General features: G+C 41.2%; 1 long non-coding RNA gene across 1 annotated transcript; it reads left to right on the forward strand.

Annotated features, from left to right (window-relative positions):
* The first annotated feature begins 3606 nt into the window (after positions 1-3606).
* Positions 3607-16167, forward strand: LOC139079257 (uncharacterized). The gene is made up of 3 exons (XR_011532715.1): positions 3607-3752; positions 15030-15164; positions 16033-16167. It is a non-coding gene; the product is annotated as an uncharacterized lncRNA (long non-coding RNA).
* Positions 16168-20906: the final 4739 nt, after the last annotated feature.

A 20906-nucleotide genomic window follows, 5' to 3' on the forward strand; every position in this document is an offset into this window, starting at 1 on the left:
GCATACAGTGCACATTGTGGGGTCCATAGAGGCTCTCCATAGATATTTGTGAAATGGGTGAATGATGAACAAATGAACTCCAGAAGTATCTGAAATCTAAAGAAGTGAATAGAGGAATCTAGAGAGTTTTCGTATTCAGAAGAGTCAGAAATGGGGCTGGAACTGGGGTAGGGATGAAGAATCTCAGACCAGGGAGACGAGGTCAGGTCTAGCAGGTCAAAAGCACGTGAGGAGGGATGGGGGATCACAGAAAAGAGGCTTGTTTACATGTTGGGGGGAGTAAGAGAGGGAGAGTGGGGGTGTTGGTGCATGGCTGGCCTTGAAAGGGAAGAACAGATGATGCGAAGGCCGTCATTTTGTCTTTGGTCTTAAACATGACCTTGTCATGGAAACAATTTGTCTCATTCACTGTAAATTTCCTGGAGAATTTAAAACACCCCTGGAGCTACCCATGATCTATATTTATTTCAGAAGAACGAACCATGCCTTACTTCGCACAGTTTTGGTAAAGCTCTTAGCTCCTATGAAACACAACTGAAAGGGGAACCACTATTTATGAGCACCGACTCTGTGCTAGAACTCACGTTAGGTTTTTCCAGGGCGCCTCTATGGCTTGGCATTTTCATCACCATAACAGCCCTAGTTACCATTTATTAAGCACTTTCAATCTTTCTGATACTGTCCAAATTGCTTTACCTATATTTTTCATGTTAATTCTCACAGTAGTCCTGCAGATTAGAAATTACCAGCTGTATTTTACTGATGAGGACTTCTGAGGTTTAAGAAATTAACTTGCCCAAGATCATATAGGAAACAGGTGATGAAAGTGGAATTTGAACTCTTATTTGCCTTATTTCTGAGTCCATGTTAACAGGAGCACATATCAGTCCATGGGAGGGACGGATGGGGGAGCAGAGCCCGGCTGCCCAGGTCCACCTATAACCACGAGTCTCCAGCAACTGTCACCGTGTTGACCTCAGCAGGGAACCAAATCCAGCCTCCCACACGGGTCCTCAATGCTTCTGCACACTCTTTCCTAAAGATCTTCTTTTATCTTATTTTTTACTTTCATGCCCCTAACCTGTTGGTTTTTTCCCACTCAAAGAGAAAGTGGTTTAGAAGATTTCTTAAAAAATGTTTACTTAATTAAATCCAAGGGTTGGCTTATTTGGTGGTATTCAGCTTCTTTGGCAGACTTGTTTCTATGGCACAAAAACAACTTAACATCATCTTGACAACTTCATAAGTCTAGTGCCAATTTTTACGACGGAAAAGGAAACTTCTAGGTTCCAGATTAAATATGGTACTTTGAGAAAGAAGAGAAAATGGCCTCGTGGCTATGTGTTGAAGTTGTTGTTGGGGAGCAAAGGGTACCTTAATGATTTAGTTAGGGTGCGATGAGATAGAGAAGTCAACAGGGGGCTGCTAAGGCAGGGCTGTGCTGGGTAAATTCAGGGTTGGCTCCTTGCCCGGTCCACAGACACCCCTGGTGTCTTGTGTCACATCCCCATCAGACCACCTTTGATTTCAACTGTCTTTGCTCAGGATGACTCTATGTGAGCTCAGCTTCTCTCATGCTAAGAGTGTTCTGCTTGAAGCATAAACCGTGTGTTTCCACTTTCTGTCCTAGTACCTAGGAGCCCACTCGGCATACACAGGTACAGCTGGGAAGTGTGTGTGTGTGTGTATGTCTGTGTGTATTTAACACTCATGGGAACAACCTCCAACCAGTGGGGGCCAAGAGCCAATAGATCAATGCTCCAGCCTCTTGTCCTTCAGGCGGGGAATTTTAGGACTTTTTCTAGATAGTTCTCAGAAGGTCCCAGTGTACTTAAGAGCCGTGACCTCAATAACGTACCCTTATGTTGGCTTCTACTCCGTCTTTTTCTCACTTTTCCCATTTTCTTATTTGTGTTTCCCGGGATTACTTACACCAAGTTCTTGCCTCAGGCTTTGCTTTTTGGAGAACCTAAACTGAGATATCTACATAGACTCAAAGCAGAATTTTCAGCACAATCTCTTAGCAACTCACTATAATCAAACTCACATGAGACTAATGTATAAATCACAATGATAAATGTTAATTTATGAAGATTCCTATACTACCAAGTGGACCAGAATACTCATATCTCTGGACAGATCACACTCTTTGCTCCGGGACAGAGTTGGTGGTAGACTGACATTCCTGCTCTTTGACTCCTTTTTCTAACATCCATGCCAATAACTTGCACTCTGTTAGGGCATTCCTTTCTTGAACGTATTTAGGCTGTAGCTTTCTCTTACAAATAGGGCAGGTTCAATTTGATTTTCAAAATCTGCTTATGAATCTCATTGGTTCATTTTGAGTTTACAGTTCTCAGGGATTCACTTTTCTCAATTTCCTTGTACTGATGACAGCTTACCTTCCTCAATCACCTTTTGGTGAAGCGAGAATATGGAAAATACAGGAAAAGGAGAAAAGTGTCGGGGAAAGCACCTGAGGGCCTTTCTGTTTAAAGCTCAGTACACAAACTGATATTCATAATGACAGCTTGACAGCATCCGAAACCATCTCAGTATGCTCTGTAAGAGCTTCGACAGATTTTTATCTCCAAACAATTAAAATAAATACATTTTCAAATCAAAGAATTAAGCTATGGTTATCCGAAACTCATTTGTAACTAAAAGCACAGTTCCTGATAATTTTGGATAACCATGTATAACTCGTATTTCTTGACTATTCATTTTGCAGAAGAAACTCATTGCTGGCATATTCTAAATAATTTGCTATGCACGACTTCCTTCCATTCTTACTGCCACAGCCCTATTTTGACCTTTTCCTCCATCTAGATTACATCAAGAGCCTCCAAGCAGTCTTCTCGATTACAAGGATCCCTCTAACCCATCCTTTACAACAAATCTAGGGGGATCTTCCTTTTACACATATCTGATTATGTCACAATCCTGCTTGAAACCCTCCAATGGCTCTGGGTAGACATTACTGATGCTTGCTGATATTTCCACTTCTCCTCTCCTTCCACGCATATGGGAGAAATATGTTTCCCATCCTCCTCAAATCCAGCCATGGCCATATGATTTGCTTTGCCCAGAGAAATAGGAGCACTGGTCACTTCCAGGTGAAAGCTCCTGCTATGGACTGAATCGTGGCCCCCTTCCCCCAGTTCATATGTTGAAGCCTTAAGCATCAGTGTGGCACTGTCTGGAGACAGGATCTTTAAGAGGTAATTATAGTTAAAAGAGGTCATAAGGGTAGGGTCCTGATCTGATAGGACTGTCGCCTTATAAGAAGAAGAAGAGATCTCTCTGTCTCTGTCTCTCTCTGCCGTGTGAGGACACAGTGAGAAGGCAAGCGTCTGCACATCAGGAAAAGAGCATTCACTAGAACCTGACCTGTTGGTACCCTGATCTGAGACTGCTAGCCTTCAGGGCTGTGAGAAAACAAATTTCTGTTGTTTCAGTCACCCAGTCTATGGTATTCTGTTATGGCAACCCAAGCTGATTAATCTAGCTCCCTTTTGATTTGATAAACTCTGAAGCCTTGTCTTGACATAACGGCATCATAATGTGATGGAACTTTTACAGTGGGAGTTCCTGAGTGTGTTCAACAGAACAATGACCCCACAAAGATGTCCACACCATATTCCCCAGAAGCTGTGCATATGTTACCCTATGTGGCAGAAGCGATTTTGCAGATGTGATTAAAGTTATGGACCTTGATATGTGGAGATTATCTGGGTAATCCCAATCTAATGGTGAGTTCTTAAAGGTTTCTGACTGTGGCCAGACAGAGGTGTGATGATGGAAGAATGGTGAGATAGATGCTTTGAAGTTGGAGGAAGGGGGCCACAAGCCAAGGGATTCAGGCAGCCTCTAGAAGCTGGACAAGGCTAGGAAATAGGTCCTCCCCTAGAGACTCCAGAAAGGAATGCAGCTTGTTTACATGTTGATTTTAGCCCTGTGAGACCTGTGTCAGACTTTTGAACTACAGAACTATAGGATAAGCTCATGTTGTCTCAAACCACCAAGTCTGTGGTAATTTGCTACAGCAGCGATAGAAAACTAATACATCTGGTATGGTAGATTGTATCACTTGGTCACAGATTCTTCCTTTCTTGCATCCGTATCTTTACTGGATGACATTGTAGATTCTTCTGTCAAGAGGTGGAGGTTATTTCTCCATGCCTTCAATCTGGGTTGACGATTCTTCTTTCTAAACGGGAGTGATTACTGAGGTTATCTGGTCTGTATTCCACCATTGTGTGTTAAGTGTGTGTCTGTGGTGATGGCAGTGATGGGAAGATGGAGTGGTGGTTGGTTCAATTTAACTTTTTTAGTTCCCAGGTATCTGGTCCAGGAGGAGTTATGTGTCAGTACCTGATGTAAAGACCACTGTTGTCCCTCTTTTCCTGTGAGTGAAGAGACTACTAAAGGCTAGCAGTGTCCTGGACTTTGAGCTCAATGCTATGATTGGCCGGGACTTTCAGTTTTCCCCCTGGGGTTGGATTTGGTTTTTTCAAAGTGTGGAAGAAGAGTGAACCAAATATAGACGGTGGTAGTAACGTTGTGTGCTCATCCATACCTGAATCTCCTCTCCCTCTGGGCATATGAGGGGATTAAATTTCTCCATCTCTATGGCAAATATGTGCGGCCATGAGGCTTGTTCTGACCAACAGATTGGAATCTGCAGTGATGTGGGTTGTGTATGAGCTAAAGCATTTAATTGCTGGGATGATACACTTCAGCATTCTTCTCCTACTATGGTGATTATGAAGGCATGCGTTGAGATGGATGTGCCCAGATTGCTGAGCTGCCATGTGGAGGACAGATTCCCTGAAGAATCCCCATAGCTCATACTGGACTTTGTATGAGTGAGAAACTTTTTTGTATTAAACTACTGATATCTTGCTGCTTTTGTTACTCCAGCAGAACACTAACCCTGACTATTATGTAATATAATTGGATGGTCTGGAGTTGAGTGTTGACTCTTACTATGTGACCATGAGCAAATTACTTAATTTGTCTAGGTTTAAATTGGTGTAATACCTATTTCTTGGGATTGTTAGCATTAAATGAAGAAATGCATATGAAGTGTTTAGCATAATGTCTAGTACAAAGGAATAAGTGTTAGTTTAATAAATATTAGTTACTACCATTATCAAAATCACCACCGTTATCATCACTAACACTGAGATTCTGGCTAGGCATAACTGGAAAGAATGAAGTAAGGGCCTTCTTGAAGGGTGAGTTCGATGTGCTCTTCACCTTTGAATTGCAGAAGTGGTCATGGTTGGTAATCTCTAATTTCAAGAATGAAACAGAAACCACAAGTCCAATGGGGACTTCCGGGTAGCATTTCAGCAAGGGAATCAGAAACATTGGATTAGGGGCTGCAATTGTAAGAATTATCTATGTACTCGTGAATCTTTGTAACATCCTTAGATTTGCTATTTTTACTGTTCCATATCTCTTTTAAATTGCAATAAAAACCTTAAAGTGCCTGGGTCCTTGGAGCATTTTAAGAAGGAGGAGGGGTGCTGGGGAAGCTGTGCCTTACTCTTTGAACAACTCCAAGATCAAGGGAAGGAAAGAACCATAAATGCATAACATTGGTAAGGCAGGATATGGAGTAAGGAGCTGGTTGCATCTTGGGACTCTGTGGAAAGAAGAAATGGAGAATACTGGAGCCTGAGTTGGGCCCTGGATATTCCTTGGACTTATGTTCTGAAAAGTACATGTCATCTCCCTAAAGGGTACACTGGCAGAATGGAAAAGAAAGTGCTCAAAGCCCATTAGACAGGAAGGAGACAGAAAAATCACAAGTGGATGCAATGACTGAAAACAAAAAAGGTTTGGGGCTTTCTGGAGTTGGGTTAAATAGCCCAATGCAGCCAAACTCTCAGAAGGTGTTAGTGAATTGCAGCACTGGAGAACACGACCCTGAGTCATGTGGGGAAAAAGTTATTTATTTTTATTTTTATTATTTTGAAGAAGATTAGCCCTGAGCTAACTACTGCCAATCCTCCTTTTTTTGCTGAGGAAGACTGGTCCTGAGCTAACATCCATGCCCATCTTCCTCTACTTTATACTTGGGACGCCTACCACAGAATGGCTTTTGCCAAGTGGTGCCGTGTCCGCACCCGGGATCTGAACCAGCGATCCTCGGGCCACCCGAGAAGCGGAACGTGTGAACTTAACCGCTGCGCCACGGGGCCGGCCCCCAAAACTTATGTTCTGAATGTACTTTTTTAGAAAAGTAAGCCAGTATATAAATATACTTTATGAAAGATCTCAATTAAACTAGTTAAAGCAATAATAAAGCAAAACCTTTATGGACTTAAGGAAGAGAGTTTCATTTATCTGAAATAATCATTTATATAGAGAAGTGAATTCTCAGATAATTTCTTCATTCAATGAGTCAGGGATGGGCACAGTCTGGCCTGTGGGCCGAACTGGGCCATGCATTCATCATACATTGCTTTTGGCTGCTTTTGGGCTACAATGCAGAGTAGCAGAATAGTTGAGTAGTTGCAACAAGACTATATGGTCCGCTAGCCTGAAATATTTGCTATTTGGCCCTTTACAGAAAGAGTTTGCTGACCCCTGCATTAGATAATTATTGTGCATCTCCAATGTGCCTGCTACTTTGCTCCAAATGTGCCACAAGCCAACTTGATGCCCACCTCTCTGGAGCCCTAACAGTCAGAGGCATCACAGCATCTTCTAAAGCGGACATTCACGAAAAGTCGCCCTGTGGACTTGGGGAGAGGAGAGCGTCTGACTTGTTGGCACACTTTGCCGATGCAGCAGTGGTCAGTGGCCTGGCCCTACGCTTTGGGAATGTGTGAGGATACATGGGTAGGAAATTACCTGAGGACTGAGTGCTATTAGATGGTCTCTTATAGCTGCTAAGCTTGCTAGTACTCACTTGTAAAAACTGGTCCAAATCTCATTTTAAAGTTAAATCCCCCACTGAGGATTCGCCTTTGTTTCTGAGCGACATGCCTCTAAGTCAACTTCTTCAGGCCATCTCGATTCCAAAAGAAAGTCGTGCACCAGGCCCCACTTCTGTCCTAAGGGGCTCCGCTTTCCTAAGGTGAGAGAGAGACATTTTTCAAAGGAAACAGCCTTAAACAATAAGCAATAACAAAAAGAATTGCACACAAGAGCTGCTTCTGGCAAATGTTTAACAGCTGGAGAAGTTGAGGACCTCTAACCTTATTCAATCATTATCTCCCAGAAATGCCTCACACAGGGAGAGGGTAAAAATGCAAAGAGAATCAGTTATACATACACACACAAAACAAACCCACAATTAAGAAAAAATAACAGCTCTCCACACCAAGCAGCTTTTTGTTGTAGACACTGATTTTTGCCTTGAGTCTTTCCTCATTATGAAACAGCAATATAATACTTTATAGGAAAACAACACACTTAGCTTAACCTTTGGTAGGTGCGTAATTAGGAACATAACATGAAAGATGGCCCCATACTCCATTCACAGAGGTCTTGTCTTTTAAGACCAGGGAAAGTTTGGAATTATAACAGGCAATTTCAGAGATGCTAATTAGAAATGCAGCAACCAGTTTTACTGACGTGCTGAGAACTAAGCTTTCCAGAAATTAGTCAAGCTAGAGGCAGTGATCTCACTTTGTCTGGTTCTGAGAGCTTTCTAATTTGAGAAAGAGGATAATAATGGTGGATGTATATGCGTGAATATATATATATATGCAACCAATGCATTATATTTAAGATGAAATCAGCCCATGGCCTTAGCAGGAGGAATATTCTTTGGTTCTCTGTCTCTGGTAACATTTCTCAACCTGCTGTTCCAGGAATCTGGAGATTTCTGTCAATGATGCTGGCCAGACATTTGCCCTTTGGTACCACTTTTTCTCTATTGGTTTTTGTACAACTTTTTGGGTTAACAACCTGGCTAAGTTTCAAAATTACCCATGAAGGTAAAAAGCTATGGTTATATACATGTAGAAATATGATATGAATATAGGTTCTTTAACTCTTTGTAAGTAACCTGTATATTTTCCCCCCATGTTTCCCCAAGTGCCCGCACAGACTTTGCTATGTATTAGGAACTGGATACATATTTCGTGAATTAATGAATGATTTTCTCAATTCAATTAGACATCGTTTACCACAATAGTCGGTTTAAAAAAAATCATCAGAGATTTTGTATCCTAGTTTCTCATCCTCGCTGCCATGCTCTTGGTGCTATTTGGAAATTTTCTATTTAGTGCTTTATGTCCCTGGGGAAGAAAAGTTTTGTTTAGAATTTCAACCTTGGATGTGGGTGAATTGTAGTCCAGTGTATAAAATGCCATCTTAAGTATAATGGTCTAGAAGTTTCCTGTGCTCCGATTCACAGAAAGTAAACATGATCTCAAGTCATAGCCACCTTACTACGCTATACTGAAGTAGCCTCTTCTCTCGCTTCCTAGAGCAATTTTGTACTTTACGATTTTGCTCATTCAATTATATCCAAAGACATTTGTTATTAATTGAAACCATTTTAGAATCTTTATAATTTTTAATTCACCTCTTGAAGGAAATTTTAAGCGCTGCCATTGACCATTCTTGGGACGTTGGGCAAGTTATTAAACCCAGCCTCAGTTTCTCTATCTGCAAACAGGGGTGGTGAGAGAATCTATCTCAAAGGATTGCTGCAAGGATTAAATATTTTAACCTGCCCAATGGCAAGTGCCCAATACATGTTAACAATTAAACAATACTACTACTATTATTATTGTTATGATCAGATCTTTGAGGACAGAGACAATCTCATATTTCACAGTAGCAGCACAACGTTCAATCAACATTTCTTGCATTGGCTTTAGCTTTCAGGGCAGCAAGGAGTTTCAATACAGTCTACAAAATAACTCTGGGGTTGGTGTTTCTCTGCAGCATCATCAGAACAAGCTGCCCTGGCTGATAGGAGACCCAAGTCTTTGATTCAAGTGGCTTAACCTCTGCATTCTTTTCTCATAGCCTCCAGTTCAAATGCTTAGCTTTCCACTTCCCATTGTCTCTCAGAGAATGAGTTGGTTTAGGCTGACCGCTGGCTTCTGATCTTTGGAGAAAGATTCTTTATAGATCTCTGCACTTATGAACCAATTGTATAGAGCCCTTGCTGAGCGGAGGAAAAGTTGTACAAACAGGAATGAAAAGAAGCAGTTGTCCCTGGCCTTATCACTAGACCTGGGAAATGGATAATAAGGGAAATCCGAGGATGTCATGAAGATCTTGCTATTAGGACCACTAAGTTCTTTCCTAAATGATTTTGAGCACGTTTGCATATTTAAAAGAAACACACTGACTCTTTCTAAATTGCCTTCCTAAGTGCTGTATTAATATGAATTCAAATGACGGTTTTTCAAACTGGACCCAACATTTTCATACTCTAGGTTTGAGAAGAGATTCTCCCTTTCTGATAAGTAGTATATTGTTTATTGGTTAAAATCCAGTGTCCTTATTAAGAAAATTTATGTGAGATGCAGTCAAGTCTCTGACAGCCACATTCTCCACGAAGATTAGCATATTGTAGAAGCTCTAGGCAATGGGAAATGGGGCTGGAGACACAGAGAGGGATCTGATTCTAGAAAGCCCTGCCTGTCTAAATGGGGCTGGGACTTTTATCTTTTAGGTAATGGGAAGCTGTTAGCAGTTTTTAATCAGAAGATTAACATAGTCATATTTGTGTTTGAGAAAGGCTACTCTTGCCGCAGCCGTGTGTGTGTGTGTGTGTGTGTGTGTGTGTGTGTGATGGTAGACAGGTTGGAGATTAGTTCAGAGATTAATTCTAGGTGAAAGATGGTGCGAGCTGAATGAAGGCAGCAGAGGTGGAGATGGAGAAGAGACAGATTTTAAGGAGGTAGCTCTTAATGACTGGTGTGGTTGGTTTTTGGTGGTTGGTTGTATCTTATGAGGGAAGAGGAAGCTTTGGCTGAGTGGAAGATGTTGGGTTCCTTAAGTCTTTTTTATTGAGGTAGGAAATGTAGGTGGACAAAGTGGTTTCATGACTTCAGTTATCGACTATAAGTTGATGACTCCCAGATCCATACTTCTAGTCCCGATATTATTCCCCAGACCCCCATACCCAGCTCTTTACTGGATGGCTACTTCTGGCCCACAGGCACCTGAAACCCAGCATGTCCCCAAACTGATATGGTGATTTTTGCTTTTCAAGTCCTCTACTCATTCTTAGCTCCCTCAGTGAGCGATGCTAACTCCTTCCCTGTTGTTGCCTATGCCAAAAATTTGGGTATTATTCTTGATTCATCTCTTTGTATGACTCACATCTAATTATCCTCAAATTCTGTCAGTTTGACATCTGTAATATATCTTCAGTCTGTCCATTATTTTCCCTACAAGAACAGGAAGTAGAAGTAAGGTGCTGAGGTTACTGCCAGGACAGGGGGGCTGTATTAGAATTTAAGATTCCAGAGATATTTCTATTCCAAATGATTAAAGTGAGTTTTTATGCAGTGGCTGGAGATTAGTGGATATGTTAGTCCATTTGGGGTACTATAATAAAATATCATAGACCGGGTTGCTTAAACAATATATGTGAATTTCTCAAAGTTTTGGAACCTGGGAAGTCCAAGATGAAGGTGCCAGCAGATTCCATGCCTTGGCGAAGGCCTGCTTCCTGGTTTATAGGTGGTTTATAGGCATCTTCTTGGGGTAAAAGAGCTCTCTGGGGTCTCATTTATAATGGCAGTAATCCCATTCAGGAGTGTTTCACCTTCATGGTCTCATTACCTCCCACCTCCTAATACCAACGCATTGGGGTTTAGAATTTCAACATATGAATTTTTGGGAGATGTAAATATTCAGTCCATAATAGTGAGTAAGGTATGATCTAGTGAGGTCACAGGATTGGCAAGGTGAGGTGCATATTTCTTTTGGCCCAACATATGAGTCTTTTTCCTATGTATGGGGGAATTCTCACCTTTTAATTCAAAACAGTTGAAAATGCCAGATACTCACCTTGTTAGCTTCACTTGCAGCTAAGACATGCATGGGACCCAGGTGCCACCAACTAGTTGTAACCACCTGCACTTTGAATCTAGAGTCATAGTAGCAGAAATAGCATATGATGTGGCAAGATCATGAGCCTAACACAGAGGTGATATTGATGATAGTGGTTGCAGACAGATTCAATTCTGGTGCAGAAAAGGCAGCAGGATAAAGAGTAACGTCTAGTAGATTGATGGTCCTTGCTAGACCAGTTCTGTGGTGTGCTTTTGGACAGTGGTGCTAGCTGCTCTCCCAATGAGTCCAGAAATGTGTCAGGCATTCTTTCAGCTGCAATGACAGAAAACACAACTAGTAGTGACTTAAGCCACTGGGGATTTTTCCACCCATAAAATAAAAAGTCTGGGGTTAAGTAGCTACTGACAATTGTTCCAAAAGGCTGATGGTATCAAGGCTCTCTGATGGCTTCTTGCTCTTTCCCTTCAACTGCAATCTCTGTTCAAGACTGGAGGAAGGGGAGACAGGTCAGGACCGGTTATATCTTTCTGTTTTACCAGGGGAGCCAAAGCTTTCCTGGAAGCCCTAGCAGACTTAAGCTTCCATCTTGTTGGCCAGAGCTGAGTAATATGGCCTACTAGCTACATGGAAAGGGGGGAAATGAATATTTAGTGAGTATTTGGAGTGTCCGACCTCTATCACCGAAGAGGGCAATGAAGAAATAAGTTGAGAAAGGAACAGCCAGTCTACACTGTCTACCAGAGTGAGCTACCTAGTGTCCTTAAAATAAACCCTTTTTTATCCTTAGTGTTGCTTCAATCAACCAGGGTCAGTCTCTTGTTTTCCACAGAGAGCCCTGTATGGTAATCCAAAGCTTGGCATCTAACAAAATCAAAGATGAAATGAGACAGGAATTAAAGATAATTCTAAAAGCTTAGTTGACTTAGAGAATGGTGCCTCTATTGATTGAAATAAGGAAAACACTTACTAAGGAATGAATGGTTTATAGTGTTACATTATTTACTTCATCCTCTGCTTTTAAAAAGGGAAATGTGTTAATATAGTTGAATCTCTAATTGGTAATATGTATGGCAAAGATATTTTTGAACTGGGAGGAACTCACTTTGCTTGTTTCAGGTCCATAGTCATCTCTTCCACCTTCTGGCTAGCTTTTCCTGAGACATCTGTAGGCCACTTTGAATTTTCACTATTATTATGGTTGCTTTGAGAAGGGGGCTCCAGCTTGTGTGTGCATAGGCCTTATTCCATAAATGAAAGAATTAATTGTTCATTAAGGCAGTAAATGAAGCTGATTAAGTAGTAATTTAGTGAATCAATTACAATATAAGTTCATAAAAATGCAACTCTTAGTTATTGATTTCCCTTTTATTACTTTTTTCTTTGGGGCAAAATTTATTGAAAATAAGCAGTAAGAAAACTCTGTGTCGGGTTCAACTAGCAAATGCCACTGTCTGTCTACACACTGCCAGGTACTGTTTTCTACCTCGGGGCCTTTGCACATGTGCCCTCTGTGCCTGGCTAACTTCTGCTCCTCCTTTAAGACACTGGTTTGTGTCGCCTCCTCCAGAAAGCCTTCCTTGACTCCCTAAGTTTAGATAGCCCTCCTTCAGAGGGAAGGCCCCTTGTTTTATTTATTTCTTTATTCTGTGTACCTAGAACAGAGCCAGGCACATTTTAGTTTCTCAATGCCTGCTTGTTGAATGAAAGAATGAAGCTGTATCAGAGAACTTACAGCTAGTTGGATATTGGTCTTGATCAATGGAAGGAGGAGAGTGCATACTGAAGGAAGGAAGGAGGGAAGAAAGAAGGAAAGAAAGGAAAGAAAGGAAAGAGCTTTAAGCCATTTCTATAGTATGAGAGGGCCAGGGAGGGGGAGTGAGGAGAGATGGAAGTGCAGACAATTTCTCCATCCAGCTCATATTGTCTTTGATATAGACATATTGGGGGCTTTACCTGGCAGCTGTGTTGGAATTTTTCTTTTCTTTGCTTATCTACAGCTCCAGAACTTTTCTTGCCTCCTTGATATCCCCTCCAATTAATCAAATCCTTGGAAGCCTTACTCCCCCAGCATGACAGAGACTCCCAAACCATGATTCCAACTCCCATACCCTAGTGGGGAAGCTCTTACTTTCTCTCTCTTCAACTTTAACAGCTCTGCGAGGAAGCTATGTTGATGGTATCTCTCTCCGCTCTTTAATCTTCTAGGTTGTCAGGCCAAGGAAGTAGTTGAATCTATTCTATATACCTTATGTTTCCATGTCTCTTCAGAAGCAAAAAGGCTGTTTAGTAGTTTAGAGCCACAGACCTGCTTTATGATTAAGCTTGCTCATCCAGTGCATTCAAATACTTAGGACCTTGGAGGGCAATAGTCATTCACCACTACAGATCATTGAAACATATTGCAAGAAATCTCATTCTTCCAGGCTCATGAGAGATTCTGAGCTTCTTCCTCTTCTCTAAGATCCTTTCCCTTCCCACTGACCTGGCCCCAACCTTATCCATTGTCAATTGCCTTTTCTATGTCGGCTTGCACAGGGACTCCGAAGCATTTCAGCTTTCCTGATACATCCTTTCCTGGCTTGAATGAACTGCCCTTTTTTGCAGATTTATTTTGATGCTTGAGATGATTGTCCACACTGTGATTTTTAAATTTGAAAAATTCTCTTCTGTTCTTAGGAGTAAAGTGGTATTTGGAAATCTGACAAATAAATAGACTCAAGTTTCCTCTTCCTATCAGAAGAAGGAGGGAGAAATTTCTTCCTTCTCATGTTTCTATAAATTTTTTGTGCAAAAAGGAAGTCAAGGCTTTACTTCTTCTGCCTGCTACCCTCTTCCCTGTTTGGTGAGGGCAGTTAGCTAGTGATTCGTGGCCGAACAAGGACTGCCCCACTGTTGAGAAAATTAAGGTCAAACTCAACCTTCCAATTTTAGAATCAAGTGGCTTTTAAATTTCAAAAGATATATGCCATTTATTTCAAGAGTGATGTGTTATTTAGTACTTGGCCTAAACTGGGCCAACCTATTGGAGCATTTTGTGATAATCGTGCTACATGGGGCACCAGAATTGCTGCTGGATCTTGTTAAAATGGCTGCTTGTTTCTCCTTGGGGATTGTGAAAATATAAAAAGAAAATCATCATAGCTAGGAAAATGTGCTTTATTATTCAGAAAGCACTGCTGTTAGCTTCTGTGGGAGTGTTTCCCAGGGAGTCTCAATTATTGATGGCTAAATTCTCATTACTTAATGGAAGTTGAAATTTAAAGGGAAACAAGAGGGAACTTTCCTTGCTAATTGGTAATACACATTGTCTTACCCACATCCATAGAAGAGGATACTCGCTTGGGAGAAAAGAGAGATCAGAGAGAATGGAAAGAGACAAAAGAAAGGGGAGGCAGGAGAGGAGAGTATGAGTGGACTTCATGTCTGGAATCCTGAGAGATCGCTCCTAGTTGTAGTTAGAATTTAACACTACTTGTCTCTTCCATGTATGAGTATATAACAGGGAGAAAAATCATTGTGGAAAAAGTCACTGTTGTCCTTCTATAAGGTTGCTTCTGTTTATAGGAGCGCCCCCTTTGTTCTTCTGGACTCCTTGATAAGCTTGAACATGAAAAGGTAGCTTAAGAACTGAGTTTGAGGGCAGGAGTTGAAGAACACTGCTTTGTATTCCATAATATATTGAGGAGATTTTAGAGTTGGGAATGTGGAGTAAGGATCTTGGAGAGACAAAGTGTGGAAGAGAGTGGAATTGGAAGGAGAGCAAGGCAAGTCCTTGTGATGACCTGGGCTGGGGAGTTTCATAGGTTGAAGTGGACGTTGTCAAACCCCAGAGGTGGGCTATCCAAAGGTCATTTAGAACAAAGATGTCTAATGCTTAATTTGGACTTGTTTGTATTATTGTGACATAAACTCCCTTTCCCAGAGAATTCTTTGAATAAGTCAGCTTTTGCTAGAATAATGTTATACAACAAAACCCCCCAAATCTCAGTGGCTTACAAAACAAACATTTACTTTTTATTTAGGGGTCTGTGGGGTTGGCTGTGATAGCTGTGCTCCAGGCTGCAGGTCAAGTTCAGATCTGTTCCTGTGGCTTTCCTTTTGGGGGCCAGGAACCTTCAGCCTTCAGGAAAGCCATCATATATGTGCACTGCCTTGAGGTAGGGTTTTTATTTGTTTGTTTGTTTACTTATTTACTTATTCATAAAGTAAGGGAAAGCGATACATTGTAAATCAGGTTGCCACAGTGTGGATCAGAATAATAGAACACAGGGAGATCATCAATGAAGATCATTAATTAGGAGTAGGACCCAAAGCCAGGTGACCATGAATATGGAAGTTCCCCCACATCCACCCTATAATTTTTAGAAATCTTGTACATGGAAGGGAGTTGGTGTTTCACAATCCATGCACTTAGCATTCACATTAATCTTTTTTTTTTTAAGGGGCAAGAGACCCTAGCTTACATCTGTGCTACCTGTGAGCTTTGAGACCAGTAAAATGTTTACTCTGACCCTGCCTCTAGAAAACTAATCCTTCTTAAGCCCATCTCATTTTATGCAATCATTTTTTTTCCAAATAAAAATCACCTGATTGGCTTTCAGAGAATCACTCCTACTTAAGCCCTTAGATGAGTCAATTTTCTATCCAGCCTATTAATGTCACCTCTGCCTCCATAAAGATATCTGGCCAAGAAAAGGGAGAGACTTTTTTGTTAAGGGCTGTGAAGCATCGAATCTGAAAGTTCAGCTCCTGTTTTTTCCTGTGTCTTGTACAGGCTCCACCAGGGGACTCAAAAACAAAAACAAAGCAAAAACTCAAAACTCATTGTAAGTCTCCGCTTTTCACCAGCTTTTTGCTGCCTCCTAAGCTCAAAATGGTTCTTTTTTCGATTTGAAGATTTGCAAGCTGTCAGTTTTTAATAAGTATACCATCCATACAGTCATTTTTAGACACGTCACCCACCCTAGTCATTTTTCTTCCCCAAATGGAAGCTTATTTTGTTTGATTTCGTTTTTCTTTTTGCAGAAGAATCGTTTGCCTGAACTGATAAAGAAGAAAAAGCCAATATTCTTTTGCTTCATGGTGAGGCAGAGAGGAAGAGTGAGTAAAGTATATTTTTAAATGAAGGAAAGATGAGATTAAAGGAAATAGATCAATCCATTGAGTTGTCTGATCACTTCCAACCCCCGACCCTCAACCCCGCTGGTCTCTCTGCAAAGCTCAGCTCTGCATGGCCTCACTATTGTTCCCATGTTCTCTTTTCACTGCAACTTTTCTCATGGAGAGAAGGGGATCAGGACAGCAATTTCAGTCATTTTCCTCATTATTGTCCCATTTTCCCTTGGGTGCTCCTTCTGGGGCTGACTTCTCATAACACGAATGGGCTTCTTTCCTCCTTTCTGCTGTTGCTCTTTCAAAGGACAGTTGTGAGTTGAAGAAATATGGTACAAGTTTCTGGTTGGTTAGAATTAAATTAACTAGCTGAGAAAATTACTACCAGCAACCAGTTAGATTTTAAATCTGAGGGTTCCTTATTCATACAAACATAAAATTTTAGAGCCACAAAATATTTAGAGATGGTCTCTTCCAACTACCTTGTTTTATAGATGGAGTTCCAGAGGAGCTGAAGGCTTTTCCAAGGTCAGACAACTTGTTATCCGTAGTATTGGGCCTAGAGCCCAGTTGTCTTAATTCTATTCTTTCCATTACGTTTGATTTAACTCCAGAATCTAGATTACAACGAGAGGCACAGACACATGAACGTTAATCATTAACCTCTAAAGTGGCAGATTGAGTTTTAATAGAGAGATGGCTAAAATTCTCGGTAGGGATAATAAAGGGCAGTTGGGACAGAATAAAACTGCTCAAGAATAAAACAGCTTCCAAGCTTCTTGCTTTGAGTGGAAATATATCTAACAAGAAAGTTTATTCCAAGGCATGCAAATTTAAAGAAAAAGGATTTGACAGAAAAGCAGGGAATGATTGCAAAGCTAACCTGGAAAATTTTTCCCAGTGTCGTTCTGGGAGACTCCAGAACAAAGAAACACAAAGACACTAACAAAGGGAGGAGGCATTGGAAAGGGATCAATGTTTTACACTTAAAATTTATCCTTTCTTCCAGGTGTATAAATATGATTTTGGAGGTGGAAATTTCTTAGAAAAACAACACAAGCTCTTTATTCCTATAACGACAATGCTGATCTTCAGATAGGCCACGGTACCTTGCAGATATTTTTGAGTTATTTAATCGCTTCTTCCTTGCCAGTGTAACCATGTGCCCTCTAGGACCAGTTGAACTGACCCCATCTCTTATCAACAGAGAGATTAAGAACTGCCTTTCAGAAAATTTGCAAAGTCATGTAGCTAGAGCATGCGCAGAAGAAGAAATCTTGACCTGAAATGACTGCAGAACCAAAGATTCCCCTCCCCATAGAACTGGAGAACCAAGACTTGACCAGAACTTAAAAGTTGGACTCTCATCAGAAGCCAGGGGTCCATCATTCAGTAAGATCTGGTGTTAAAATTCCTTCCCTACCTTACCATAGAAGTTTAGAACCTCATCATAAATGTTTAGAACCTCATCATAAATGTTTAGAACCCTGTCATAAATGTTTAAAATTTTACCCTAAATGTTTGGAGTCCACCAATCGAAACCTGTCCCGCCAGCATTTCTGTGTGTCAACCTGTTCTCCCTAACCTCTTAAATTTCACCCCAAATCCTGAATCAGGGAGGGCACATGCCCCCTGTCTCCCTGCAGATCCATCTCGCAGAATAAAACTGATCTCTTTTGCCAAAGGCTAATGTAATTAATTGGCTTGTTTATATGCATTGGGCAAGAGAACCTCAATTTTGTGTGGTAACATAGGTCCCCCTGAGTAGCTCAGATTGCATAGATTTTTTTATTTTTTTCCCATATTCCTTTCTCACTGCAATGTTTTGTTATGGTGAGAAAGGGCTGAGAAAGGAGATTTGTCATTTTCCTCACAGCTTCCTTGGAAAGTAGGGGTGGTGGTTGAGAAACAACAGTTGTGGGTAAGGGTGGTGGAGCAGTAGTGGGTAGTCATGGAAATGCTGATTATTTGGAGCTTAATTTTCTCCCAAAAGGATAAATATGGGGCCCCCCAAATTGAGGAAATTACTTAAAGTTGGGTGGTTAAATTGATCGAAGGGAGGGAGGTAGCATTAGTAGTCACAGATAAATCTGGAGATAGAGGCAGGGGTTCAGGTTCTAGAAGTTTTGGAGAAAATGCGCCCCTTTTTTTTTTTTTTAAAGATTTTATTTTTTCCTTTTTCTCCCCAAAGCCCCCCAGTACATAGTTGTATATTCTTCGTTGTGGGTCCTTCTAGTTGTAGCATGTGGGATGCTGCCTCAGCGTGGTTTGATGAGCAGTGCCATGTCCGTGCCCAGGATTCGAACCAACGAAACACTGGGCCGCCTGCAGTGGAGCGCACAGACTTAACCACTCGGCCACGGGCCCAGCAAAATGCACCCCTTTTTACTGTTTGTTTTTTTTTCCAGGACCCAGAGCATAAGGTGCCCAAGTAGAGAACTTCCCTGGAGGCTCCCTCCTTCCATCACCAACCCTCTCCCTTCCCTCCAGCCTAACCTCCTCCCTCTCTTGCTTTCTTCTTTCCTTCAGCCCTTCATTGAATCCTTCTTCTTTTATCTCTGAGATTGTTGAGTGTGTGTTGTAATTTTATAGCCCTTTTGATTTTATTTTAAATAGTATTTAAACATTTTTAAAAATTAAAAGTATTTTAAAAACTTTACTGAGCACATTTCTAAGGTCTTTCTATACATTTAACCGTTATCACAAAACTACTGGTTACTGTTCTTTTCTCCATTTTACAGATGAGGAAATGGAGGTTAGCAAGGTTAAATAACTTATTTATGTTATTTCTGTCAAAGAGGCAGAAACTGGAAGAGCTGAGACTTGAACACATGCTTTTCTGACTTGAGAGCCTGTTTTCAAGACTTTGTTATACTCTCAGCAGCTGTCCCTTCCCTCTCCATCCTCCACCCGATACTCTCTCCAAAATTCCTGGAATTCAAGTCTCTGCCCCCTGTATGATTTTCACATTTAGCATCAAAGTTTCTAGCAAAGAATCACACTGTTGGAGTGTATTTATCTCTGACAATAAAGGTGGAGCTGCCCTTGTGGTGCTGTCTGTGTGTTAAGGATTTGCAGTGCAAAGGAAGAGATGCCTTGGTCAGCTGCCGTGTGAGGTTCTGGAAGGTGTCTTGGAGGAAAACATGAATTTATTCAATTGATTCCACAGACTGGTATTGTTGGCAAGTTGGTAGCTTTCAGAAAACAAAGGACTCGACTTGAAAAGAAAACCATCCAGACAGTCCTCCCCATTCTTTCTTCCAAGGGCTTGTTAAGTGAGTTTTGTTTCAAATTCTTTGTTTTTTAAATGGAGATGACTTGAAGTGTCAAGGGGTCCTGGATCAACAGCTCTGACGGCAGCTCAGTCTTCTGTTAATTCTCAGCAAGAGAATAAAAATACTTTAAGTTAAAGAATTTAATTCCCCCCACCCCCTACTCTCTGCCCATCCCCCTCCCACTCCTTCCTCCCTGCCCAGCCCCACCATCTGAATGGTTTTGCCCTAGTTGTGCAGAGCACGAGAGACTTGCAGGCAGCCATGAAGTGTCTCATTTAGTGAAAGCTCTGCTTGTTTGGCAAAGTGGTTCTTTTCTCTTTGACAGTCTTTCTCTAGAAAGACTCTAGAAAATAGAAGCACACGAAGACAGGAAGACACTCTTCTGCTCCCTCAGTGATCATTTTCTGTACCTTTGGGCTGTTGTTGTGGTTCTGCCTACGAGTCCCCCCAGCATGCCACAAGTCCTGTGTTTGAACTCCAGACCCCTGGAATCCTCACCCTTACAGATGCAGGAGTTTGCTTGGTCAGTCCTGAAGCGTTTTGGAAGCAGAGATCATGAGGGCTATTGCAGTGGTTGATATAAAGGAAAGAAAATAGAGAAGAAACCCATCAAGTTTAATTTTATTCCAGACTTTAGATGGAATTCCACTACTGAATTCCAGAGGTTAGAAGAGTAGAGCTAGCTCCCATGCCTGCTGATCTTTCTGGAGAGAATATTAATTAGGATAGTGATGTGAAAATGACCACCGTGCTATTTGCCTGGTTTGAGCTGGAATATACTTAATGATAATAAACACTATTTATTGAGTACCTACTCTTTGTTAGGCTCAAAAATATTATTTCTCTGAATCTTCACAAGAATTCTATCAGGTAAGTAACCTTTTACCCATTTTAATGTATAAGGAAACTGAGGCTCAGAGTGGTTGGAGAATTTTCCCAAAATCATATAGCAAGCACTAGGACTCAAAAGCCCATGAATGCTCTTTTAATTTGATTCACTGTTTTATTAGTCAGGCTTCTCTGGAGAAACAGAGACAATAAGATATTTATTTGTTTACTAATTATAAAGAATTAGCTCACACGATTATGGAGCTGAGAAGACCCACAATCTACCATCTGCAAGCTGGAGACCCAGGAAAGCCAGTGGTATAGTTCCAGTCTGAGTCTGAGGCCTGAGAACAAGGGAGTTGATGCTGCCACATCCCAGTTCAAGGGCAGGAGAAGACCAATGTTCCAGCTCAAGTAGTCAGTCAGAGAAAGAGAGAGAGAGAGAGAGAGAATTTCCCTTCCTCCACCTTTTTGTTTTGTTCACATCCTAAATGGATCGGACGATGCCCATCTATATTGGGGAGGGCAATCTGCTTTACTGAGTCTGCCAATTCAAATGCTAATCTTTTCCGGAGACACCGTCATAGAAATACCCAGAAATGATGTGTAGCCAAATATCTAGGCACTCTATGGTCCAGACAAGTTGACACATAAAATTAACCATCACAACTGTATATATCGTGC

The sequence above is a fragment of the Equus przewalskii genome, chromosome 25, assembly GCF_037783145.1.
Source record: "Equus przewalskii isolate Varuska chromosome 25, EquPr2, whole genome shotgun sequence".
In the NCBI taxonomy this organism is placed as follows: Eukaryota; Metazoa; Chordata; class Mammalia; order Perissodactyla; family Equidae; genus Equus; species Equus przewalskii.